Below are 13,525 nucleotides of genomic sequence, written 5' to 3'. Positions count from 1 at the left end.
GTGACAACAGAAATTCACTAGTTTGAGAATCTAAGCAGGAACTTCAGAAGTGTGTAAGATGAATACCACTATTTAACCTTGAGGGGAAGGGAAGAGAAAAGGAAAAAAAAAGGAAACACAAATATTTAAATTATTGACTGAAAAACTGATTGAAATAACTTCAGATGCTTTGAGACCTTAGAACAAAGTAGAACTAAAAACTTCTCTTTGTGAGTTAAAAGCTAGCATGAATACACTTTCATCTTGATTTTCATATTTATTTTCCCTCTTCATTTACAGTCTTAATGTATAATTCATTTAACCATCTTTTCTATTTTCTTGCTAGGGGGATATTGCACCAAAGCACGCATAATGATACCACAACATATCAGCTCAGGGTCAACCCATTGCCAGCAGGAATTTTCAGCGTGCTGAGAGCGGCCGATTGAAAACTGCTGCAGCAAAAGGTCCCTTGGCAGATGTTGGAGGGGCTGTGGGACTGAGGGCACAGCGTCAGCCAAGCCGACAGATGAGGAAACAGGATGGAGCTGATACATCAGCTTATTCATGAGCTTTACAAACAAGGGTAAATCTAACGTCAGTGTGGTTGCTGTTGGTAAGTCCTCAAAACCCAACTCAATCAAAACCTCAGTGCTGTTATGGTGGCTACTGGGCAGGTTCTCCTAAGACCTTGCCATATGGCAGCACTCCTTTGCTGCTTTGAAAAGGAGAAATAAAGGTATCTGGGTACCTCTAAATGTTCAAGGATCAAAGATGCATTTCAACTAAAATATGCATTATTTACTGTTTACATCACTTATAAATCCAAAGTGTTTTGTGTGTGTGTGTGTGTGTGAGAGAGAGAGAGAGAGAATGAGGTTCTACTACAAGAACCTTTGTGTTCCACAACACAGCTTCAAACAAAATTCTTCAGAAATTTTCTTACATGTATTAATAAGTGCCACTATGCAACATTGTGGCCTGTTTTCTTCGAAAATATGTATCTTCCTACATGTCTTAAATATCACATTTTTGCAATTTAGACCAAATGACTCTCTCTAATGTAGAATACAATAATGTTATGTTATAGTTTATGTCAAGAAACTAGGTTGCACTTTATTAAATTAAAATTGCAGGGGAAAAAACAAAAACAAAAACAAAAACAAAAACACACAAACAACAAAAAAATAAAAAACAGGGAGTATCTTTGTCCTAGAAAAGACTTGAACACACCCAGTATTACAAGAATGCCACAGCATGGACAATTAGTCCAGATGCATGCAGTTTTGTGTTCCCACAAATTGTTTCAGAAATAACAAGGGTATTAGACAAGTGTTTCAGTAATCCCACGTCTGGATCTAAAAAACAGCAAGAGAAAAAAAAATAACTCAGAAATGTACATCCATAAATAGACAACACAAGATCAGAACACAACCATAAAATGCATTTTTTATTTCCATGAAGAAATTAAACTCCATCTTAGCAGAAACAGGAATTATACTTTATATCTTGCAGTAATAAAATAAAAAAACGTAGAGACAGCACAAGAAGATACCACAACACATTACAAAAAATGATTTAACAAAATAATTGTTAGCTCTTTTGAGAATAATTCAGAATAGATTTTCATACCAACATTTTTGATACGGTGTACAACAATCTAAAATATCTGTACATGGAAGGAACATGCCCAGAAGCACACATACAGGACACTACCATGTCCAGTAACAGGTAGATTTAGGCAGCAGTTAAGGAAGAAAAGTCTGAAACACTGTTTTAGGCTTATTTGTATCTATTTTGTCCAAACACTGCTCATCTTTTTTGTCAATTGTAGAGCTATGGTCATGTAATGCTCCGCAGAAGGTAAGTTATACTCTCTCGAGGATCTGCCTTTTCCTTCCTATCTTGCTATCTTGCTTTTCTTTGTAGACCATGGTTTTATTGCAATGTTTTGGGTAAAGATGATAGTTTGAATGCAAATTGTTGCCTGTGCATTTTCGGGAACATAAATTACAATCATACATAAATTACAATCATATTTACACTACTTCTGCTGATATGTCTACCATTTCTTGTTTGAGTAAGACCAGAGCAGCATTTGATTAACATCAGTGCAACTGATTCCATAATATAGTAACAAGATATGTTTTGCATAGGTTTACAGGTTTTGTGAACACCTGAGTGAATTCATATAATCCACTATTCAAAGCTGCATATTTTCACATCAAATGGCACCAGTCTCTTGTCATGTAACTGCAAAATTGTCTTGAAAACAGTTTTGACACTTCAAGTTCCTAAATCACTCACAAGACAAGGGAGGCTGGACCCTCAACTCTGCTCGGAGCAGAGTGAGGAAACTCCCCCTTGCTCCTGAATTGACCCTACACAACAGATAGGATGCTCTGGGGCTGAAAAAAGGAGAGGGTGTCAATAACAACAGCAGTAATGGGCAAGACCCTGGAAAGGGCAACTGCAAAAAGGTGGACCAGCAAAGCACTTGTGTAAGAACCAGTGCCACAAAAAAGCAAGGAGGGTGCTGGTAATTGGATATCCCTCTCTGAGAGGCACTGAGGTGCCCATTTGCCACCCAGACAATCTCTTGTGAGGTTTGCTGCCTGCCTGGGGACAAAAAAAATTTGTGACATTGCAAGGAAGCTACTGAGCTTGGTCAAGCCAGAGGACTATCAACTGTTCTTGTTCTTTCACCTAAGCAATTGTGCACCATGGGGAATTGTACGGCCTTAGAAACAAAGAATATCCTGGGAACCTTCCGGCTTATTCTCAAATAAAACAGGGAAAAACTGTGCCCTCTGCAGCCTTGCAGCAAATGCTTGTGTGGGCTACCATGAATGACCCCTCTATTACAAATCAGACAGTTTATGATCCTGAAACATGGGACCAAACTGGGGTCAAGCTTTTGGACTCTGCTACTAAAACAACAAGGTTGCAGCTGGATAGCTTGGCCTCTGGCCAGAAATCTCTGAGGCCTTAAAGAGCCATGTGGGACCACAGTCAGAGAGAAACGTGGTTTGCCAGGTAGTGAGGGAGCTGTGGGCTTGTCCACTGATCCACCTGCTACACCATCGGCCCACCCACCACTACTGCCATTGCAGGCCTTTGCTGTTACGCCCCCTGATGATCTGGGTAATCAAAAAAAGGAATGGGAAGTGGAGACTGTTGCATGATTTGAGAAAAAAATAATGAAGTCATGGAAGATATGGGAGCAGTTCAATCAGGATTGCATTCTCCAGCTGTGCTCCCCCAGTCATGGATATTAATAGTAATAGCCTTAAAGGACTGTTTGTTAAACATTTGCCAGAATTCAGAAAACTTAGCTATGTTTCAATTGATACCTTTTCTGCCTGTATTTTTGCATCTGTCCATGCAGGAGAAAAGAAAAAAGTCTGATGGTTGTGTGTGCGTGTTGGTGGAGCGTAGGCTCCCCATACACCCAGCACTGTTTACTTGCCTTTTATAAATATTACTAAATTCAGATTGAGTTGTATCTTTATTTTTTACAAATTGGTGACTCCGACATGATCTTCTTGGATTTCGGATCTGCGACCGGTTAAGGGAGGCGCCCCACCTAGCGGCCCTTGCCAATAGCGGCGCTACAGCCCAATAAGATTTCGAACATAAGAGGCAAATAAAGTACCAAGAGCTCTCCCTCCATGACCCCTAATTCTGCATGTGAAGACCCAAACGAAGAGGATTTGTGAGTATACCGTTTGGTTGGGGTCGGATTCGGTTGTGTGACTGTGTGTAAGGGTGTGACTGAGACAGAACTTAGTTCCGAAGCGAGTGTGGAGGTCTTCTAACTGTGGTTCCGATCTCCCACAAGGGCTGGTGAAGGACTGAAGCGATTGCTCTAGGAATTCATGGGTGGGTTAACCACTTGCAAGACACCTCTAGACACAGGGACAGCCAGGGATTCGGAACCTCTTTAAGGGTTCCAGGGATTCAGAACTTTCCAGGCTGGGTCAGGAGAAAAGTAGACTCTCAGACCTGAGAGGCCCAAAGACCCCGGACATTCCACCAGAAAGCCTATTAGGTATAATGTTAAAATATTGGGATGATTAGGAATCGAGGAAATGAAAAGATAAAGAGAAAATGGCTGAATTTTGTATGATAAAATGGCCAAAGGAACCTTTAAGACCACATGTTTTTTGGCCAGTTTTCAGATCCTTTGGGGATTGGGTATGTCAGGCACTGAACCTCTATGTTAACTCTAAGGAGCCTTTTAACCAAGAAGAAAGCGATTATGGGGCTCTATGGATAGAAGCCTCAAATGCATTTCCCCCAACCCAAATACTTGCTTTAAATACTAGAACTGACAGGGGACAGGAAAAAATGGGAGTCTCTGGGTAATATACCTTCTCCCTATTCACAGCAACTGGAACCACCACCTGTTGAAAGTTGATTGCCCACAGCCCCTGTTCCCTCTCCCTCTCCTCCTGCATGGACTAGAAATACATGTAAGATAAGAGCCACAGAAAGGGAGGAAAGTGAAACACAAGGTCGGACTGACAATTTAGGAGGTCTTTACCCTTTGAGGGAGGTACTCCTTGGGGGGAGTCAGGGGGGGATAGGGTTTGTAGTGGTTCCTTTGAACACGTTAGATGTAAGAAATTTTAAGAAGGAAATTGGATCAGGCAAGCAGGAATGAGACTGTGGGAAAGACAAAATCAGGAAGGTCCTCCAAGGGATGTGAAGTGCCCAAATACCAACCCTAACTAGGATCATCAGGCTGCTCAGGGGAGGCAAAATATGAGGGATCTTAGGACCATAATGATACTGAGAGAGGGAGTTAGGAGAATACAATAATTCACTAACTTTTTAGAAAAGAACTAACTTTTTAGAAAAGGGGGACTGAGAGAGGGAGTTAGGGGAATCTTATCAAGTAGAGAGAGAGTGTTGACGGCATGAAACTAGGATGCTACTTAGTGTGTTTGCTAACTGTGGTGCTTGTGCAAATTAATTAAAGCAAGAAGCCTTGGGCCCCTTACCAAGGTCAGTCTCCTAATAAGAATGTGAGCCTATCTTAAGAAACTGGTAGAAACTGGTCCTGCAGATGGACAAGAGCTAAGGAGCAACTGAGGCTATGCAAAGAGTTCAACTAGCGGTGACAAGGAAGAGTCATCAATCTTCATCCCCACGACCCCTGTCAACCACCACCAGAATACACTGTGCAAGCACAGATGGGAGGAATTTATGGAAATGACTCCTTGGAACTAATTTTAATACAAAGTGGAGACAGGTTATGAATATGTATAAGTGTATTGTGAAACTTCATGCATATGTAACTCTTTACTGCATATAACCAAGGCAAGTTGTCACGTCAGGTGCACACGACTTTGGTGGGACTACCCCCCATGCTGCCCAGCGCTGAATAAACGTACTGTAGTAGGTTTACGTGGCAAGGTTTTGGTAGCAAGGAGCCATGGGGGTGGTTTCTGTGAGAAGGATCTAGAAGCTGCCCCATGTTTGGTAAGGGCCCCATTGTTTTCCAGAACTGAGCCAATAAGAGATGTTGTTTTGCGCCTCTGTGAGAGCATATTTAAGACAGGAAAAAACTGCCAGAGATTATACAAACAAGTTTGGTTATTGTTTTAAGTGATATATTCTTGTGGTATGAATGAGAAGTGCAAGGGGCCTCTTTGTGTGATTGCGTGATTGTGCTGTGACTGAGATGCAGCGTCGCTGCGAAGCGAGTGTGGAGTTCCGATCCGCGGTTCCATATTCTCCGTGAGGGGAGTGCCTGGAGACGAACAAAGCGCATGACAGACTGAAAAGAAGTTCTGTTTTATCCAAGTGATGATTGGTGGTACCCAATATACGGGCCCAGCGGTGCACCTTGTAATGCTATTTTTTGTTCTATCAGTTGTTCTCTGGATACCCAGCTCCCTGAGCTGGTGGAAGGGGATGGGGAGCAGGATGTGGCCCTCACTATCCATGAAGAACTGGTTGGTGACCTGCTACGGCACTTAGATGTACGCAAGTCAATGGGTCTGGATGGGATCCACCCATGGGTACTAAGAGAACTGTCAGAAGAGCTGGCCAAGCCACCTTCCACTATTTATTGGCAGTCCTGGCTATCGGGGGAGGTCCCAGTTGACTGGCGCCTAGCACATGTGACGCCCATCTACAAGAAGGGATCAAGGGTAGACCTGGGGAACTATAGGCCTGTTAGTTTGACCTCAGTGCAGGGAAGCTCATGGAGCAGATGATCTTGAGTGTCATCACATGGCACTTGCAGGGCAACCAGGCGATCAGACCAAGACAGCATGGGTTTATGAAAGGCAGGTCCTGCTTGACAAACCTGATCTCCTTCTATGACAAAGTGACACGCTGGGTGGACGAGGGAAAGGCTGTGGATGTAGTACACCTTGACTACCTTTGACACTGTTCCCTACAAAATTCTCCTCAAGAAACTGGCTGCTCACAGCTTGGACTGGCATACGCTTTGTTGGGTTAGAAACTAGCTGAATAGCTGGGCCCAAAGAGTCATGGTGAATGGAGTCAAATCCAGCTGGAGGCCAGTCACTAGTGGTGTTCTCCAGGGCTCGGTACTGGGGCCAGTCCTCATTAATATCTTTATCGATGATCTGGATGAGGGGATCAAGTGCACCCTCAGTAAGTGTGCAGATGACACCAAGTTAGGTGCGTGTGTCGATCTGCTTGAGGGTAGGAAGGCTCTGCAGGAGGATCTGGATAGGCTGCACCGATGGGCTGAGGTCAACTGCATGAAGTTCAACAAGGCCAAGTGCCGGGTCCTCCACCTGGGGCGCAATAACCCCAAGCAGAGCTACAGGCTGGGAGATGAGTGGTTGGAAAGCTGCCTGGCAGAGAAGGACCTGAGAGTATTGGTGGATAGTCAGCTGAATATGAGCCAGCAGTGTGCCAAGAAGGTGGCCAAGAAGGCCAACAGGATCCTGGCTTGTATAAGAAGCAGTGTGACCAGCAGGTCTGGGGAAGTGATCGTCCCCCTGTACTCAGCTCTGGTGAGGCTGCACCTCAAGTACTGTGTTCATTTTTGGGCCTCAAGGTGTCGGGGGCAGACATCTCTTTCTGCTTCGAGCCAAGACAAGGGTCCAGCCCCTTGTCTCTTGCGGACAGTCTGTCCCTCTGTTCTGCATGTGTTCAACGGGGGCAGCCTCTACCCATTGTCAGGACATAGGAGAGAGCTGCCGAGCAACAGCAGGGGCAGGAAGACCCCTCCTATCTGTCACCCTCAGACACTCCCTCAGGCTGATGATTTCTTGCTGCAGCCCAGCCACCTGCTCGAGGAGTCCCTGAAGCAAGGCACAGCTGCACCCGCGACAGCACTCTCCTCCCTCATGGCCCAGACGGGCCTCCAGATTCCGGAGTTCCCTGCAGTCCCCTGTCTGGACTGCCACCTCCCCCCTCAGGGGATCCACCTGGGCGCCCACATGAGCCCAGAGAGGCAGGATCTCCTCCGTTTGGGTTGCCGCCTCTGACCAACTGCTGTGATGGGTGCCCACCATGGCAAGGTCTAGGTTCTCCTCCCTGCCCCGCTTGAACTGCCCCGTGCAAATTGCCTGCGCTAACTGCCAAGCTGGTCCTGTTAGCGCGTCCTGTTTGTGGTGCTCCCTAGGGACTACTTTTATAGTGCCGGGGGTGGGTGGGCTGTTGGGCACAAGCACAGCTCCTGCCTGCTTGGGGGTGGGGAGGGGCCGGGGCTGCGGCTCTGTTCCGTGTTACTGGGGGGGTTGGGGTTGGATTTGTTCATCTCCCTTCCAGGAGCCCTCTATGCAGCCAATCCCTACGAGGTTCCCGATCAAATGATCGGGAACTTGAAGTATATCAGGGCACAGCAACCCTTTGGATGCTAAGTGTATATATACTAAAACTTGTATTGACTAGAATATTAGTGATCATTGCAAACTCATATAAAGGCCCTAATAGAAGGATTTGGGGACCCCAAAACCCCATAGGGGAAGTGCCACCTCTGGTAGAGATAAGATAGTATATGTTATACCCGAAACATCTTGAATTACCCTGCTCCTGAAAATTTAAAATTATAGGTGGGAAATATACCTAGAGGATTGATTATCTACTTTGAATCGAGCCCCCACTAACTCGTGGAAAAGTTGAATGCAGGTAGGAGAGCCATAGGGTGTGTAAGCCTGGACCATTTCCGAAGAAGCATCAGGGAGAGGGAAGACCGGAGAAGGGACCAGTACTGTGGCTCAAGAAGGTTTACCAAGGGCTGCAACCCCTTAGGGTAAAAGCCGCCAGGTAACATGGCCTTTACTGGACCTCTCCTAATTACATGCATAATTCTACTGGTCCAGGGGCATTCTCAGAATTGTAGTAAATGTATTGTTAACACCCGGAGAGGAAGACTTCAGGAACAAACACTAGTATATCATACTATCTATGCCTGTAAAGGGGAAGAATTAAACCTATGCTATGTAAGCTAGAGTATGCTTGATGTAATGAAAGTAATAAGATAACCTGTTATGATCCCAAAGAGGTCCCCTATCGATGGTGGATAGAGGTACGAACTAATAATGAAGGAGGAAGGTTAACTGGGAAAAGTTGCATCACCACAAATCTTAGTAAGCCCTTATCAATCGAATTTGATGTTTGTGATGCTGCTAGTGACGATTATTACACACCCTGTGGAACAATGAGTTGGGTGAAATATTATAGTGAACAAGAAAAATATATATATGCCCCAAAAAAATAGAACGAGGTTGATATGGTGTTTTCCAGGTATCAGTAGAGGCGGAGAAGTCAACAAAATTATATCTGTGGGCATGCGCCCAGGGACTTGTGTTGGGTCTTTCTGAGCTAGAGTCACCTTTTCCCTGCAGCAGCCTGCTGTGCTCTGCACTTGTAGCTGGAACAGCACTGATATCACTCCAGTGTTGTGTCTATTGCTGCGTAGTGCTGGCACAGCATCAGGACTCCTTCCAAGCCCCCAGGAGCCAGCAGGCTGGGGGTGGGCAAGTGATGGGGAAGGGCCATTGCCAGGGCAGCTGACCTAAACCAACCAAAGGGATATTCCATAACACCTGATGTCACACTCAGCAATAAAAAGGGGGGCTCTCGTGGGGGAGGGGGCAATTCCTTCTGAACAACCGCTATGCGTTTTGAGGCCCTGCTTCCCAGGATGTGGCCGAACATCGCTCATTGATGGGAAGTAGAGAATAATTTTTTCTTCCCTCTCTCTGTGCTTCCACGTGGACTTATTGTTTCTTTTGTTTCTTTTTTTCTTCCCATTTCCTTTCCCTTTAATTAAACCTTTCTCATCTCAAACCTCGAGTTCTCTGTGTTGTATTTTCTCCCCCTTCCTCTTTGAGGAGAGGGGGAGTGAGAGAGTGGTTGTGGTGGAGCTCGGCTGCCCACTTGAGTAAAACCACCACAGTCCTTTTTGGTGCCCAACGTGGGGCTTGAGGGTTGAGATAACAATAGCTTTGGTTGAAGTATTTACAACTAACATACTGGTAGTCATAATGTTCGATTTTCTGGTAATATTTTTCTGTGTGGCTATGTTGTATGTTTGTCTGTTTTCTTTTTTCCTTCACATCCAATCAGAGAAAGTGTTGAAGTCTGTGCTTGGATTTTTTATCATGTTGTGCTGTAACATACTGGCCTTCAGTTTTGTTTGGTATTCAGGCCCTGCATTGTTATCTTCCTGGTCTCATGGAGATTATCTTTTTGAAAATATTAAGAATTACAGCGCCTTCTTTTTTGCCCCTAGCAGTCAATCAGTGAATAATATCGGGGGTGGTGCCTTCTACTTTTCTCCCTGTGGGCTAATTACAGCAGCCTTTGAGTATCTTGGATACCCTTGGTCAGATATTATCCTCCTATTACTAGGTCTAGTGTTTGTCTTCTTCCCCAAGGTAAAGCAATTTATTAAGAATATTATCCAAGGACCTCTCCCCAGACAAAGTAGTTGTGGGTGGCAAGGTGTGTGTGGGGATTTAGGCAGGTATCTATCACGGTTTTCTCCTCCAATGGTTCTTAATTTCACCCCTGAACAAGTGCAAAATCCAAGAAAACGGGTAGAATGTTTGAAAGATGTATGCCCTGACCCTGGCAATACTAGAGAACTCCACCAGCTTGCTGCACTCCGCTAGGATCTGGCTTATGCTTATCAAACATCAATTAACACTGCCCAGCACCCTCAAGGGGATAGGGAGGTTCCTGAATTTGATGATGAGACAGCACACACTGTGACCACCCCAGAGGACCGGCCATCTATGGTATCAGTTGCCCCTATAGTAAAGACAAAACAGTGGAAACAGAGATCAGGTTGTTTAGTAAGGGAAGAAGCTCCTCCTAAGGGTAAGGGAGAAGAGGAAAAGGCAGGCAGCTCTAAAGCAGCATCATCACGGCAACATCAGGGAGAAGAGACATCAGGGAGAAGAAATCATAGATGAATCAGAAACTACTCGGTCTCTATCCTTGAGTGAGCTGTGAGAAATACGAAAAGATTTCAGTCATCATCCAGGTGAGCACATCCTCACCTGGCTGCTTCGATGCTGGGATACTGGGGCCAATACCCAACTGCTAGAAGGCAATGAAGCCAAGCAGCTGGGATCCCTCTCTAGAGAAAGGCTCATTGATAGAGTAATTGGGAGAGAGGCACAAGTTCTCAGCCTCTGGAGGCAAATCCTAACAGCTGTGAAAGAAAGGCATCCCCACAAAGAAGATATTGTATACCAAGTAAGCAAATGGACCACTATGGATAAGGGCCTCCAGCAGCTGCAGGAATTAGCTGTGCTGGAGATGCTTTATAGAGATCTAAACAATGCCCAGACACCTAAAGACCCTGATGAAGTCCAGTGTATAACGTCCATGTGGCGGAAGTTTGTACGGGCTGCACCCCCATCACATACCAGTGCACTGGCAGCAATGGACTGGGAGGAGGGGATGGGGCCAACTGTGGACAACGTGTCTAATCAGCTTCATAAATATGACGAAAATCTTCCTGCCCCAGTACGGGCCTGCATTTCAGCTGTGGAGAGACTGTCCCAACAGTTAGATGAACACATAGCTTCCTCCTCACCTAGACAGAAGAATCTTTCAGCCATCAAGCGCCAGCAGTCTCCAGCTCAAACAAGGGAGAATCCGGGCTGCACACCGCGGGGTACCTTGTGGTTTTATTTACGTGACCATGGGGAAGATATGAGGAAGTGGGACGGTGAACCAACCTCAGCTCTAGCTGCTCGGGTACGTGAGCTACGGAAAGATACAGCAGCAACAAAGGGGTCCCCTAGGAGGATTGCTACCCCAGTTTCTGTTGGGCAGTCCCCCAGAGGCAGTAGAAGGGCTAGTATTACTCCTGACCCTGACGAAGAGACTTCTGCTTCACATTTGGAAGAATTAATTGATAGATACTCCAACCAGGACTAGTGGGACCCTGCCTCTGGCCAGGTAGAGGAGAGGGACAACCGGATTTACTGGACTGTGTGGATTCGATGGCCTGGCACACCGGGACCGCAGAAATATAAAGCTTTAGTGGACACAGGCGCTCAGTGTACACTAATGCTGTATAGTATACTATAGTATATAGTATACTCCAGTATACTTCAAGTATACTTGGAATCGACTGCCCCAGGGGTGGAAACACAGCCCTACCATTTGCCATGGACTGATCCAGACGACACTGGAACAGGGGAACGCTCCCGAACACCTGCAGTACATCGATGATATCATCGTATGGGGTAACACGGCAGAAGAAGTTTTTGAGAAAGGGAAGAAAATAATTCAAATTCTCCTGAAAGCTGGCTTTGCTATTAAACAGAATAAGGTCAAGGTCAAAAGGTCTCCTCTTTGAGGAGAGGGGGAGTGAGAGAGCGGTTGTGGTGGAGCTCGGCTGCCCACCTGAGTAAAACCACCACAGGACTGGAGCTGTGTATGTTGGGGTACATGGCAGAAGGAACCCACTTTGTGTACTGGATTAAAGGCATATCTTAAAAAGGAAGAAATAAAGAAAGAATATAGTTCAAGGGACTGTAATCCAGTGAACCATACTATTCATAATCCGAGTGAGTTAAAGCAGAGGAAAGCAACCCAATATGGAATTGCAATTGGAAGAAAGGGGAATTCTGGGGCTATCATAGATATAAGGGTTATCAAAAGAGCTAGGGAATCTGCCACAAAGCGATTATGATTCCAGTCATTTTACCATTAAATTGAAACGGGAGCTAAATATCAGATTCCAACCACTGCTAAAAACTTGCTTATAAATCTTGCAGAGAATATTGCGAAGGCATTAAATGTAACAAACTGTTTTGTCTGTGGAGGAACAAATCAAAGAGAACGCTGGCCTTGGGAGTCAATGGAAGCAAACATTTCAGACCCAGAAATTTGGAAACCGGCAAAGGGTAATAGAATGACACAATGGGTATTACAAACAAGCATAACTGGGTGAACCTGCTGGCAAAACCAGAATGGGAAACAATTGGTAGGGGATTTAGTCTTTGAAGGAGGGTATGAATGGAATAAGACAATATTAAATTGAACCTCCTGGGGAAGTCCTCAAGACATGCCGGGAAACCTGAAAAATTGGACAGACAGTAACCAAATACCAAATGGGTGGCCAGCACCTGATGGGTATGTTATATATGGAGTGGTAATTCATGTTAAGAAAATGGTTGATATTAATAAAGAAGGGTGAGATTTGGGAGTGTGGCCATGGGGTGGGCGAGCCCCGTGGTTGATAATAACATCAGACTCTTAATGATGAGGCCATCAGGAATGTAAAAGAGTTTAGAGGGAACAAAGAAGGGTGATTCAGGAGACTCCATGCAGTCTTCGGTTTCTTGTTCTCCAGCCATTAAGGCATGGAAGTTTCTGGGTCCTTGCTGTTGTTATATTCAAAGCTATTTGACCAATGAAAAGTTGTTTTGAAAAGAACTGCTGTGGAGAGAAGGGTATAAGAGGGGAGCCTACCCTCAAGCTAAAAAAAGGCAACGCAATGAAGTTACGATGAAGTTACGTCATCAATAAAGAAGCAGGAAAAAGGAGTGAAGAGGAACGGGCTGGCAGAATGGAGACCAGGATGGGAACAGGCACATTGATCGCCTCATGAAGACAGGTTCAGCCAGATTCAGCAAACCGCTCAGAGAAGCTCGTACAGAAAGTCGATGGAAATAGGCGCACTGGAGCTGCGAAGAAGCTCAAGCTGAGAGAAGCAGACCCATGTGTAGGTAGTTAGGGTCTGGCGGCTGGAAGATATGATGCTGTACGGAAAGATAGAGCCCCTCCCTTGACAGGCAATAGCATGTAATTTATGATGTAAGCAGATGGAAGTGACGTTGTAAACCCAAGCTATATAACACCGTGTAACTTGGCAATAAACGCCATTTGCTATCCACCACATTGGTGCCTGTGAGCTGATGGTCCGAGCGGCCTGGGGTTGGTCGCCGTGCCGTTCCTGAACCAGGTCGCCACTGCCACCTGAAGGCAACAAGTGGTGCCGAAACCCAGGAATCATCTCCTGGATTTAGGTGAATGGCGGCCGGAGTGGCAGGACCAGCCCGGTGGGTAGGATGCTTCTGGACCA

Source organism: Netta rufina (assembly GCF_964035555.1).
Source record: "Netta rufina genome assembly, chromosome: 1".
In the NCBI taxonomy this organism is placed as follows: Eukaryota; Metazoa; Chordata; class Aves; order Anseriformes; family Anatidae; genus Netta; species Netta rufina.
This window is presented reverse-complemented; position numbering follows the sequence as displayed.